General features: G+C 37.5%; 1 protein-coding gene and 1 long non-coding RNA gene across 3 annotated transcripts in view; both read right to left on the reverse strand.

Annotated features, from left to right (window-relative positions):
• Positions 1-13828, reverse strand: part of sash1 (SAM and SH3 domain containing 1) — a 713255-nt gene that overhangs the window by 323791 nt on the left and 375636 nt on the right. The gene's annotated exons all lie outside the window — the stretch shown is intronic.
• LOC134298164 (uncharacterized) overlaps positions 1-13828 on the reverse strand; it is a 125316-nt gene that overhangs the window by 48752 nt on the left and 62736 nt on the right. The window contains exon 2 of the long non-coding RNA XR_010005118.1: positions 1-13828. This exon is cut by the window's left edge and continues 48752 nt beyond it; it is cut by the window's right edge and continues 39874 nt beyond it. This is a non-coding gene — a long non-coding RNA (uncharacterized LOC134298164).

Consider the following 13828-nt stretch of genomic DNA (forward strand, 5'->3'; position numbering starts at 1 on the left):
TGCCTCATATCATGACTTATACAGGCACTAGAAACTGACCATTTTTTTAAAATCAAAGCTTTGAATCCAGAGTAGATGATAATATAAGAACTGGGCAGCATCTGCATATGACTGGGCAAAGAGTGGTACAGCACCTGCCAGGTACTAAACAATCTTCCCTTCTTCCTTCCCAAGCAGGCCATCGATTATGTGCATTTAGTGGGCACCCTAATAAATTGCAATACATGAGGTGCATTAATTCGTTTGATCCAAAAAGTCTCCAGGTTAGATGCAATGGCTCTCTTTCTCTGTACTGTTATGGAAATTCCCCTGTCCACATCGGATCCACCAAGAGAATGTTTAATTATCTAACCTGAGAATACTCAAATACAGTTTTTGATCATATCCATGTGTAATATTTTGGTTATAGACTCTGGTAAACTCTCATCTAAATTATATCACATTTAATTGCATAATAGTTGCACTCCCTCGCTTCATCAAAAAGGGTGTGTGCAAATATATTATGCGGTGGCAACTATTACATGGTGAAAAAAGCACCCTTTGAGAGGCTATTTTCATTGCATAATAGTCCCTTTGAGGGAGCAGCCATGATGCTTAACTTACCTGCATGGAAGCTCCCAAAGGGAAAGAGGCCAGGGGAGCAGGGGAGCGAGCTGGGAGCTAAGTCAAGCCCTGGAGCATCAAATGGGAAGTCACACTTTTAATTAAGAGTGTAACTATTATGCAGGGAAGAGCAAAATACCAATTTCTCCTTCCCCCAAAGGAAACTATTATGTGATGGTGACTATTATGCGATACAGTATGTGGGGCTCCTTTAAAAACAGTGTGGAAACCTCAGTTAATTCAAAATTGAATGGATCGGTTATTTACTGGAAAAAAGCCAATGTGATCCGATTATGCAAGTGCTCAGCCATCTGCACAGGTTGCCAATCTGTTTCCTGGCTATTTTCAATTCTTCAAGTCCTAAATAGTTTGCTGCTTGTTATATGGCACCTTCTCCATTATTTATCTATGTGTATCTCAAGGGCATATTCAGAAACTTTCCTCCTGCCAAACTGAGGTGAAATGGATGATCAGTAGTGAGAAGACTTTTTTCATTGCTGGCAGCCCATCTATGAAATCCCCTCCCCAGGGAGGTTCACCTGGTGCCTCCATTATGATCTTTTTTGGCATGAGATCTAAACATTATTTTCCCATGTATTTCCAGGTGTGTTTTAGTGCTTCTGAAACTTTCCACTTTTTTATTTGCTTCTTTCTTTGATGCTGGTTTTATCTTGGATTCAATGTCTGTGTCCTATCTATTTAACATAGTGTTTAACATCTAACATACTGTATACTACCCAGAGATGTCCGGTTATCAAGCAGTGAAAAGATGCAATGTGTCCATACATAAAGTTCCTGTAGAAAAAAAAGAACTGAAATGTTAAATGCTGTCTGACGTCTCACATTTGTTATGTGGTAATATGTATCTGTTTTGTTCAGTGCTGTGTATTTACTTAGTATTTTTGTATGATGATGCAAAAACTAAACATAGTCACTGCCCTTTAAAGAAAAAAAATATTTAAATACCAGTATCCACTTACAGGTATAGAACTACAGAATGTGACAAGGAACAAATAGTGGTTTGGAACAGCCTAGAGGTATCAACTAATTCCCTAAATTAATATTGGTTTCTTTCAATATTAGATTTCTGTGTGACATCATAAACTGTTGTGGCAACTCATTTCTCTTTCAGATTGCTCTGGAAACACTGAAAAAGGACATTATTTCTCTGTGCCAAATGGGAAGTTTGAAAGCAACTTATATATTCACTAGCTGTGTCCGGCCACGCGTTGCTGTGGCGTTATATAGTGGTGTTGGTGAGAACTTGTTGAGGTAGTGATAGTATTGAATGTCTGTTGTATGGTTGTCTTTATGTTTAGTATGCATTTGGTTGTTTGTGTACTGTGAAAGTTTTTGAGGGTAGAGGGGGGTCTATGTCCCTGTGTAGTATTGTATAGTATTTATATGTTGTCCATGTGTTGTGAATGTTTGGATTGTGTCCTGCTGCATAGTAGAAAGGGTTGGGCTGGATGGCCCTTAGGGGTCTCTCCAAACTCTTGGATTCTATGCTTCTATTATTATTATTATTATCATCATCATCATCATCATCTTCATCATCATCATTATCATGTAGAGGCTTGATGGCCATCTGTCAGGAGTGCTTGGATTGTGTCCTCCTGCATGGTAGAAGGAAGTTGATCTGGATGATCCTTTGGGGTCACTCCAATCCTTAGGATTGTATGATGTTGCTATTATTATTATTATTATTATTATTATTAGTAGTAGTAGTAGTAGTATTGAGAGGCTGGGTGGCCATCTGTTGGGAGTGCTTGGGTTGTGTCCTGCATGGCAGAATTGGGTTGGACTGGATGGCCTTTAGGGGTGTCTCTTAACTGTCTGATGCTATGATTCGATGTGTATTATTATTGTGCAGATATTGGATGGCCATCTGTCAGGAGTGGTTGGATTGTGTCCTCCTGCATGATATAAGGAAGTTGAACTGGATGATCCTTAAGGGTATCTGCTAACCTTAGGATTGTATGATATTCTTATTCTTATTATTATTGGGAGGCTGGCTGGCCATCTGTTGGGAGTGCTTGGATTGTATTGTCCAATGGTAGAGTTCGGTTGGACTGGATGGCCTTTAGGGGTCTCTCCTAACTGTCTGATTCTATGATTCGATTTGTATTATTACTGTGCAGATCTTGGATGGCCATCTATCAGGAGTGCTTGGTTTGTGTCATCCTGCATGGTAGAAGGAAGTTGAACTGGATGATCCTTAGTGGTGTCTCCTAACCTTATGATTGTATGATGATCTTCTTCTTCTTCTTCTTCTTCTTCTTCTTCTTCTTCTTCTTCTTCTTCTTCTTCTTCTTCTTCTTCTTCTTCTTCTTCTTCCTCTTCTTCCTCTTCTTCCTCCTCTTCTTCCTCCTCCTCCTCTTCTTCTTCTTCTTCTTCCTCTTCTTATTGAGAGGCTGGGTGGCCATCTGTTGGGCGTGCTTGGATTGTGTCATCCATGGCAGAATTGGGTTGGAATGGATTACCACAGTAATTATTTCATATTACAGTAGAATCTTACTTATCCAACATTCGCTTATCCAGTGCTCTGGATTATCCAACGCAGTCTGCCTTTTAGTAATCAATGTTTATGTAGTCAATGTTTTAAATTTATTTTGATATTTTGGTGCTAAATTTGTAAATACAGTAATTACAACATAGCATTACTGAGCATTGAACTACTTTTTCTGTCAAATTTGCTGTATAACATGATGTTTTGGTGCTTAATTTGTATAATCATTACCTAATTTGATGTTTAATCAGCTTTTCCTGAATCCCTTATTATCCAACATATTCACTTATCCAACGTTCTGCCGGCCTGTTTATGTTGGATAAGTGAGACTCTATTGTATATTTATAATCTTATTTTATCTGCTTGGAACTGGATTATATGAGGCCCCTTCTACACAGCTGTATAAAATGTACACTGAAGTGAATTATCTGGCAGTGTGGACTGAAGATAATCCAGTTCAAAGCAGATAATATAAGATTATAAATGGGTAATATAGCTGTGTGGAAGGGCCTTGAGTCTACACTGTCATATAATCCAGTTAAAATCAGATAATCTGTATCTTATAGGCAGTGGGGAAGAAGCCTGAGGCCTAACTGTGCCTGTCCCCTGGGCTGAGTTGGTTGCTAGGAGACCAAGTGGGCAGAGTTTAGGCTTCTAACTGGCAGCAATTGGATAAAAACAATTATTCATCTCCCTCTAATTAGGACTTTATTTTTCTTTTCTTTTTGCTGTATGAACGTAGAGGCATGGATGAGGGGTTGTCCTGCCAAGTTTAGTGTTTCTGGGATGTGTAGTTTTGTTGTTTTGTCCTAGGCCGATTTTTTTTTATCCTTTTATAAATATAGATGTATATGTTTAGAAAATGTAGTCAAAATATCAACACCCAAAATCTGGGTCAACTTATCCAAAAAGAGGAACCATCCATTTTCTCTGAGTGGAATAGCGAAAGGCAACAGCTTAATCTGTTTTAGGAACACTTAAAAGGAATACTGACTCCCTCTACTCTCTCATCTTCTGACCTTTTTGAATGCCTCGGTAGATAAATGGCTGGCCTCTTTGAGGTAGAATTGGTTCTTTCCATGGAATGACCCTCAACTTATCTATGGGTCATATCAAAATCCATACTTTTGGTCCCAAAGTCTGCCCTCAACTTATACATGAGGTCAACATATATAAAAGTATATAGGGTAATATTTTTAAGCACAGAGAGAACCAGTTACACCGACCTTTTGGTTCTGTCCTTTTATGCATGCATCTCACTGGCAACATCATAAAACCAATCACCTCTCTTTTGATCTTTGTGACATTTTAGTATTTTTACTAGAGATCTATTTTAATGATAATTATAGTGCTTTTGGGGGCTTGGCAATGAATTCTGAATGCTTGAGAATGAAGTGGAGGCACTGGATAGGCCTCCTCACGTCCAGATAGTGCCATGATACACTTACAGAATTTCTGATGGTACTGAAAATAATACAGCTAATAATATCTCTCACATAATTGAAATATGTCTTGCCCTGGAGGCTATTTGTAGCAGAACATTGCATCTCTGCCAGTTCTTTTTTCAGCTTGCAAGATCTTCCAAAAAGATTTATATAGTATATAACATTTTATGTAAGTTATGTGATTGATATAAAAAACCGTTCTGTCATTGCTTTTACTGTAGTAAAAAAATTGAGAGGATCCTAAGAATGTTTACTGAGATACAAGCCCTACTGCATTCAAGAGTACTTACTTCCAGATAAGTATGTATAGTATTATAGTCTAACAGGGCAAATCTATGGCTGAAGGTCACATTAAATTTAGTGAAGCTGTTTTCCACTAAGTTGGCATAAGAGAAGGGCATTGTGTTTCACTGTCTGTGTTGTCATATGGGTAGCATTACATTCAATGTGTGAATACAAAAATGGTCATTGTGCACGCATTTCTCTTCCCATTCAAAACATTTTAAAATTAGCTTCACATGGTACAATGTGTTATTTCCTTTAAATACACAAGACATTCCAGATTTTGTTCTTTGTCTTTCTTTCTTAACATATCATTTTAGAGCCAAAATGCAACAATGCAATTATTCTGTATTGTTAGAAGCATCTTTTCTTTCACCTTTAACTCAGTCTAATTAAGCAGCTGAGATCTGACACCAGAGTCCTCTTTGCCGTGAAACAGAATGCCCTGGTTAGTCCCTCATTCAAAATGTTCTTTCTCATTTCTACGAGGCATCATCTTCTCACAATACCATATGAAAATCATAGCATGGCAGCATTTGCAAGACAATGTTATCACTAGGAAAACTTACTAGGTTATAAGCAATGGTGTCACTTTGCACATGAGAAGCTTCTAAGGAAGTCACTTTTTTAGTCATTATCCAAGAATTATAAAATGAAAATTTAAATCTAGTGATTTGTTTTCTGTCAGCACTTGCTATTAATGGGGAATTGGTAATATTTCACCTAATTATATAGGTGCCAATGATATGTGCTAATAACAGAGAAGAAAGAGAAGAAACAGAAACCTTACTATTTTCTCCACGCACCTCTGAATTAAAGAATTTTTCTGCACAAGATTTCCGTTCTGTTTGATTTTAGTCAGTATCTGCACTGCTACTGAGGCAAAGCACCATAAAAATTCTGCTTGCAATAAACTTTTAAATATCCATATGAAACAATAGGTATATAAAACATATGAATCCAAAATGTGGGAAAATTTAATTATTAATACAACTATGTTTAATTATTAATACAACTATGTCATGCTCGCATTGAGACTAAAATGTTGTTATTACTTTAAGAGCCTCAAATTAAACACAACTATGCCAAAATTAATGGGCAAACTGACTAAAAAAGCTCTTAAAATTCACTTATGCTAATCAGGCAGTAAGCAAATTTCTCTGCTAAGGAATGTTTCATGTTGCCTGATAATGGGTGGTCCAGTCAAGCAATGTAAATTAATCATCTCCCTAATCCTACTGCAAATTGTGATATTTTCCATAGGGCTCTAAGGGCCAGTTCACATTACAAAATTCTGAAAAAGAATTATATGCTTTCATAGGCATATATTAATATGCATTCATATCTGTGTGAACCAGGAGCTAGCTCTCAGAAAGGCATGTTAAGAATCTGAAGATGAGTAAGGCAAATGCTTCAAATATTGTATTCTGGAATAGAAACGAGGAAGGGGAAGTTAGCAGCCCAGGCATACAATGGAACAATCTGGACCAGAATTATCTGGCTTTTAAAATGTGCTAATTCCACAGGGTTCAGCATAAGCCTCTTGGCCTGGCTGAACTGGCATTCTGCTGGCTTATTCTGGACATTTGCTGGGTTTTTAGAGTTCCTCCCACTAAAAAGATGGAGAAGGGCCCAAGGGATGGAGAGCTGCTATGCCAGATCCACAGTTCCTTCAACTTGAGGACACAGACACTACGTTGGGCCCTCAGTTGAATCAGGATTATTGCATTCCTGAACAGAATAATAGAGTTGGAAGAAACCACATGGCCCACCCAGTCCAACCCTATACCAAATAGCTTCCAACACCCCTATGTTAGCATGGCTTTGGATTAAACAGTTTCTGCTCGGATGTTCCTTTGCTACTTTGGTGGATAAAGATTGTGCATGGAGTTACTAATTTTTAAATTAATGTATTTATTTAATATAGGATGAATAGTGGGGACTCAAGGTAGAGTATTTAAAAAATCCCTTCCAAAAGGAAGTATATCCTAGAATCCTTCTGTCTCCTTTACTGAAAGATTTTGCAAGCTAAAATATAAACCAGTAAGATATAAACAAGACTGGAAGGATGCTAATGTTTATTGCCTTTAGGCACCATTTTTGAGGAGGAAAATGATATTATTTGTTGACACCTAATTCCCTTTAGAGGAGGTCTCTTATCAACAAAATATATATTGGGCACATATTACTGAAACAGGTGTGGTAGCTACACATTTGTTTTTTAACCAAAAAATAAATCTCTAAGCTGCAGAATTTGCTGACCGGAAGGTCAGCTGTTCGAATTCGCAGAAGGGATGAGCTCCTGTTGCTAGCCATAACTTCTGACAACCTAGCAGTTTGAAAACATGCAAATGTGAGTAGATCAATAAGTACCACTTTGACAGGAAGGTAACTGTGCTCCATGCAGTCATGCCAGCCACATGACCTGTGGTGTCTACGGACAATGCCAGCTTTTCGGCTTAGCAATGAAGATGAGCACCAACTCCCAGAGTCGGACACAACTAGACTTAATGTCTGTGATGGTTGTACACAAAAATGACAGCTATGGGTTCTTTCTTGAAACAGGTACATGTCAAATTTTGAAACAATAAAAATAGAACTGAATTCCCTGTTGTCGTGTGTCATCAAGTCATTTTTGACTGAGATTTGTCTTTGCCTTTCTCTGAGGCTCCATCTACACTGCCATGTAATACAGTTTGAAACTGCATTATATTGCAGCGTAGATGGAGCCATAGAGTATGACTTGTCCAGGGTCATTCAAACTCTTTTCTCCAGAGTTATAGGCCAGCACAAACCATTACACCACACACTGATTTCTACCCCATGTAACATGGGAAGTCCTTCTGAGGCAGACATTATCCCTATATATAGGGATAAATGAATCTATCACATTGTGATCAATTATTCATGCATTTACAAGTCATTTTTCTCATTCACATGTGAACTGTTTAAATTTTCATGAAAATATGCATATAACATTTCTTAAATGTATATTTTACATGTTTTTCTTCAAAATTTCATAGTTCTAAAAATATGCATTTCTAAACACTGGTGTTTTATTCATGCAAGAATGGAAACCAATGTAAATAGATGGTGATATCCTCTACCATCCTAAGACCAACCCCTGAAATACACTTGGGGTTCAAGAGGGACATAGGATTTATAACATTACCTGTCAAAACACACTTGTGTTTGACATGTGATTTGTGTCAAGATGCACCATTTAAGAAGTAATTTGGCACACTTTTCAAGCAATAATTATACATTAGACCTTTCAAGAAATGAAAAAGCTGGCAAATAATTACCTTTCGAATTGCACATTTGTCCAGAAAATTCAGACCATGTTATTTTGTCCTGGAATTCACAGATTGGATTCCTCAGGCATCTACTTTAATCTGTCTGTCACATTTGTGTCTACATTCTCTCCATATTCTACAATTTAGAAAAATAAGTTTTATTATTATTATGATGTTTATTTATACCCCACTTTTTCTTTCCACAAGGAGACTCAAAGTGGCTCCAGGTTTTGCCACCATTATTGATGTTTCCTGGCTGTCAATAGTTCTGACCAAAGTCAGAGGATAGGCAAAGAAGTATTTCAGCCAGTTTTCATCTTACTTCAGCATTATAATAAATTCTCCATCTTTGACTTAAACAGATTCTGGATCAGACCTCTTGCCATGGAAGGAAAAGCTAATTAAATTGTAAACTGAGGCAGGGTACCTGACCTCCTTGCCTACAATCTTTTTTCCACAATTAGATATTTGTAGATATCAAATGACAAATGTGAGGAACATATGAAGATCTTCCCACCAGCTTGAAAGCATACCCCCACCACTACCATGATCCTAACTGCGACTACTATGGCCACAAAGAGGCAGATATAGCTTTATCACACCCAGCATCTCTCCAACCCAACTGCCACTGCCCTGGTCTCAGAGCGAAAGAAGAAGAGACAATATATATTGGTCTTAATCCCTCCCACATTGCAACCCCCTTCCCCGTTGTCTCATGTCTTATTTTGATTGTAAACCCGAGGGCAGGGAACTCTTAGGCTGACAATTTCTAAAATGCTTTGGGAGATTTTGTAGCTGGAAGAGTGGAATATAAATACTCTATAAGTAGATAAATGCAATATACCATAGAAAAGCTGTCTTAGTAAAGAGTGGCAAAGTCCAAAGCTACTGTTTGTGAACTGGCCCAGAAAGCTCAGGAGATGAGGAATTATGTTCAAGGGGGGAAATGTCTTCTTGGCAACACTGGAAATCTTGCTTTAAAGCTGTGATGCTTTGAATGCTATATATGAATATTCATTTCTCAAGAATGATTTGTGTAATGCGATATGTGAAGGCATGCATACACAATGGAGATAATTGAAGTCTGAATCCTTGTGGAACCATATCTTTAGTTTATTGTGTAAAAAACACTAAAGAACTGAAACGTTAAAATTAACTGAAGCCTAAAGGCCACAGAAAATGACTGATTCCACAGAGAATATAGCAACCACATTATGTATGCAAGTAGAAAGACATAGGGAAGGGAAGGATCACAAAATACCATGCCTTAAGTTTAATAACCCATTTAATATTGGCTTTCAAATTCCATTTCATGCTCAGTAAAGCAAGAATAACTGAACCTTTCACTGATTTTGGCATCAGATGAATAGCTTTTGTTTTGAAGGCTCCAGTTACAATACCTTATCACAGTCAACAATTAAGGTCTAACATTGGGGTCATATTGATGTTATCCAGTGATATATTCAAAGTCTTGCAAGTGTATTGTTCCAGTGACAGATACTCATTTCATTTCTTCAGTTTACACACTGGGCCTACATCTTAATGCTGGCTTCAAAGGAACAATGTCCATACTTCATTTCAACTTTCACCCCTATCTTTTTTTTTGTAGCAAGATAGTTGCAAACTTGTACAAGATTAAAATGTTTGTTAAGCGAGTTGAATTCAGTTCTGTCCTCTTTAGTGAGGTTAATAGTAAAGAAAGGTCAAGACATCTATACTCATAGCATGTTGAAAACCTCTTTCAAAAGGTTAACAGATATAGCTGCCCATTAAAGGGGAACAATAGTATTCTGAGATCCATCCAACTACGGCCTGATTCAAAGGGCAGGAATTGTACAGCCTTCCAGATGCTGCTCAACTGCAAGTTTCTGCATTTATCAAGTTTGGCTATAGAAGATGTGCCAATCACCTGTATAATACCTAATTCATATATAATTCATATGTAAAGCAATGAAACACTTACCGGAGATGAATATCAACTCTGTTCTCACATATATACAGTACTAACCTTTTTTCTTCATAAGCAGAATCATAGTGCAACCCTAAGAATGGTATTTCTCTGCTTGGAGAGAAATTCCCTTTCCAACTGCATGATGTTGTCATGTGCAATAGAAACACAAACTTGTACATTGTATGAGAAAAATAAAATTTTCTTCTACAGTGTGTTTAAAACAGGATAGTGAAGCAATCCTGTTTTAAACACAGGATTTAAAACAGCAAGGGTTAGAATATTGCTTGAAATAATCAATTCATTGTTTAACTCTGAAAACAATCAGTTGTCAAAGGCTTTAATGGTTGGAATCAGAGGGTTGTTGTGTGTTTTCCGGGCTGTATGGCTATGTTCCAGAAGCATTCTCTCCTGACATTTCGCCTATATCTATGGCAGGCATGCTCAGAGGTTGTGAGGTATATCCCTATATATCATTATCAACCTCTATTGTGTTTCTGATTAATGCTAGATATTAACTAATTAAATATCTTGTGTTGTTGGAATTCATTAGTGGGTGGATATATGCCTCTCTTTGCCAGATATAGGAAAATAGGAATACCTCAGGAGAAGAGGAATTTGAATAGGAGGAAATGCATTGTGATATGGTGGCTGCTGCTGCTTCATAACATGCTGGATTAAATGCAAGAAGTAGTGCTGCTTGACCCGAAAGAAAGAAAGAGTTAGAGTGTGTGCATATGAATGCATGCTCAGATGAAAATGTCTGGGCCCTTTCAGAACATCAGACTCTTAAACTTATAAGTCAATGTCCTCTCCCTCATTGCCCTGTTGTCCTGTCTCCATCTGAACTATCAGAAATGCAAGAATATTTAAGAAGAGGCTCAGCAAGGAATAGTGAAACTCTGCCTGAATGAAAAAAAACCTTATTGCCAAAACAATACCTGTCAATTCCAGATTTTACAGAAAAACATCACAAAATCACAAAAATGTACAAGAACATCTCATAGTTTTGTTGTGCTGATTATAGGAAGCTTTAAGCTAAAATTCAGTTGATAGTCCCACTATAGCAGATGTATTAAATCAGAGGCCACAGAAGAATCAAAGGGCCCATCCAGACAGGGCCCATATCCCAGGCCCTCTTGCAATTTTACTGGAGACATCCAAACAACGCCACCAGCAAAAGAGGATTAATTCAAGACAAAGCAGGGAAACCCTGGTTTATCCCAAATTAATTTGATAGCCCATTAGACCCGTGCCTTTGTGAAAGGCGCAGGTCTAATGGACTATGGGCCCTGTGGGGACAGACCCTTGGCTAGTCCCAGGACTACCCAGGGGTCTGTCTGCACATCCATCTCACACCTTTTGGGCTTCTGGAGTCCAAAGATTCAAGATGGTGCCCACTACCTTCCCACCATCCCCAAAGCCTTTAAATTAAAAAGGAAACTTACTGGGAGCCATTAGGCATTGGCACATCTTCCTGCATGATGGAACATACCGGTGACGCACGAGAAGATTGGGGGGGGGGGGAGCAAATCGTTTCTGGCTCCTCCTGTCTTTTCACACATCATTGTTATGTTCCCGAAAATATTTGGAATGGCATGAGGACAGCCAATGGGCAAAGACCATTTTTTTCTCCTGGGTATGTGGACTTAAACCTGTTCCAAAGTGGGTTTAATGTATGTGTGGAACCAGCCAAAGTGAAAAGCATACAGGAGGAACAACAGAGACATAAGAGGAAGAAGACATGACACCAGAAAAGGGTGAGGTGACACAAGAGCAACCAAAGAATCAGAGGATATGTAGAATCTGAAGAGGACTGCTAACAGTTGGTTTCCCCTTATGCATCCACACAGCACAATCACACCAGTTCAACTACAGTTTAACTACCACGACTCCTTTTCGTGGAACTCTGTATGTGTTGCTTAGAGTTGTACTTAAAGGTATTTTGTCAATTCCCTTGCACTACAGCACTACAGCTCTCTAGCAGAGAACTTCCAATTATCTCACTAGACAACCAAACTGAAGTTTCCATTAAAGTAGTACCAAATTAATATAATACTGTCCTGTAGATACATCATGTGTTTCTTTAAAAAAAAAAGTAATCAGAGAATTGCTTTTTTGAAGTGTTTTTGATTGACATGACATAAGATAGGTCGGCTTATTGTTTGTATTTTTTTCTGTATCCTTCCACTTTGTGTGGTTTTCATCACTTACTCAGGCTCCCTCTACATTATATGGCAGTGTAGACTCATATGATCCAGTTCAGTGTAGTTAATCTACATCAGAAACTGCAGTGTAGATAGGGCCCCAGCCTCATTCTCTTGCAGTGGGTACATGTGTGGATCTATATTAATATGAATGTACTCTGTAAATGTAACCATTATGTTAAATATTTTTGTATTATTTTATTATTTAGTGCTCACTGATTCCATTCAGAAGACTGAAAATAATGTTTTTATTATATATGGGCAGTCCCCAAGTTATGAACAAGATTGGTTACATAGATTTGTTCTTCAGTTGAATTTGTATGTAAGTTGGAACAGTCACATTTTTAAAGTGCAACTCTAGTTATCTATCTATCTAGCACAGGGAAGGATTAACACCCCTGTGACATTTATTTTGCTGTCTGTGCCCCTGTTCTGAAAATTTTACCTCACTTTCTGTCCTTGTGACAATTGGATTTTGAGAAAATGGCTTGTTGTGGAAACAAGGTTTGGTGAGAAAACTTGAGTGGAAACATCTTTTCCCCATGATAACTCTGAGGAATGAACTTCCTTTCCCAGGGGTAGATTTCTCTCACTTCCTGTTGTCTCACCCTCATTCTTAACTGTGAGTCATTTGCAAGTCGGATGTTTATACCTTGGGGACTGCCGTACATCACTTCAGATACATACCATGGAAAATTATATCCTAAGCTTATAACTGCATTTGCATTCAGGAAAAATTCAGAAAAAAGGCAGCAATATTGCAAATATTTATTATCAAATGGGAGCTAAATCATGGGCTTCACCTTCTAATGTTTTAATAATGGCATCAAATAAAAATATTGTGTATTGTGTACGGTAGGGAATATGTAGATCTTTTAAAGCATAAATGTATTGACTTTTGTGTGAAGTTATTATTAGGAGTTATTAATCCTTCTGATCTAATAATGACTTGTGTATCCCTCAATCAATATAGTTTGTGCTAATAAATCTTACTATTGGCAACAAGACTCAATATCTACTTAGGCTTTTCAAAACTGTGGTATAAAAAATAACGATAGCATGAAGTATGCAAAATTGTAATGGTATTTTTCTATTTCATATTGACATCCAATTTAATTTGTTTTTCACAAGCCATTTTAGTTGATAGGCAGCATTCTAATTCATAGTTTGGGCAGCATGTCACTATTAAATAACAGTAATAATCCATTACTATTACTAATATTAGTAACTGCTAATACTGCTATAGGTAAAAATAAAAAGTGCAAATTCAGCTGGTCTGTTGTAATTGGTTTAATTTTCTCAATTTTTCCATAATGGACATCTCAGTCATGGCCTGCATTGTTTTGGTGAACTCTGCCATTTTCACTTTGCTAAAGATGCTGCAGCTGCAATAATTTTTTTTAATCTGGGCCCACTCATCCATAGGCCAATGTAAGTACTGTAGCTTAACATATATTTTAAAAATAATCACCCCCTTGTCTGAGTAGAATGGCAAAAAGGAACAGCTTAGTCCATCTCAAGAAAATCTATGAACTTCA

This window comes from Anolis carolinensis, chromosome 1 (assembly GCF_035594765.1).
Source record: "Anolis carolinensis isolate JA03-04 chromosome 1, rAnoCar3.1.pri, whole genome shotgun sequence".
Lineage (NCBI taxonomy): Eukaryota > Metazoa > Chordata > Lepidosauria > Squamata > Dactyloidae > Anolis > Anolis carolinensis.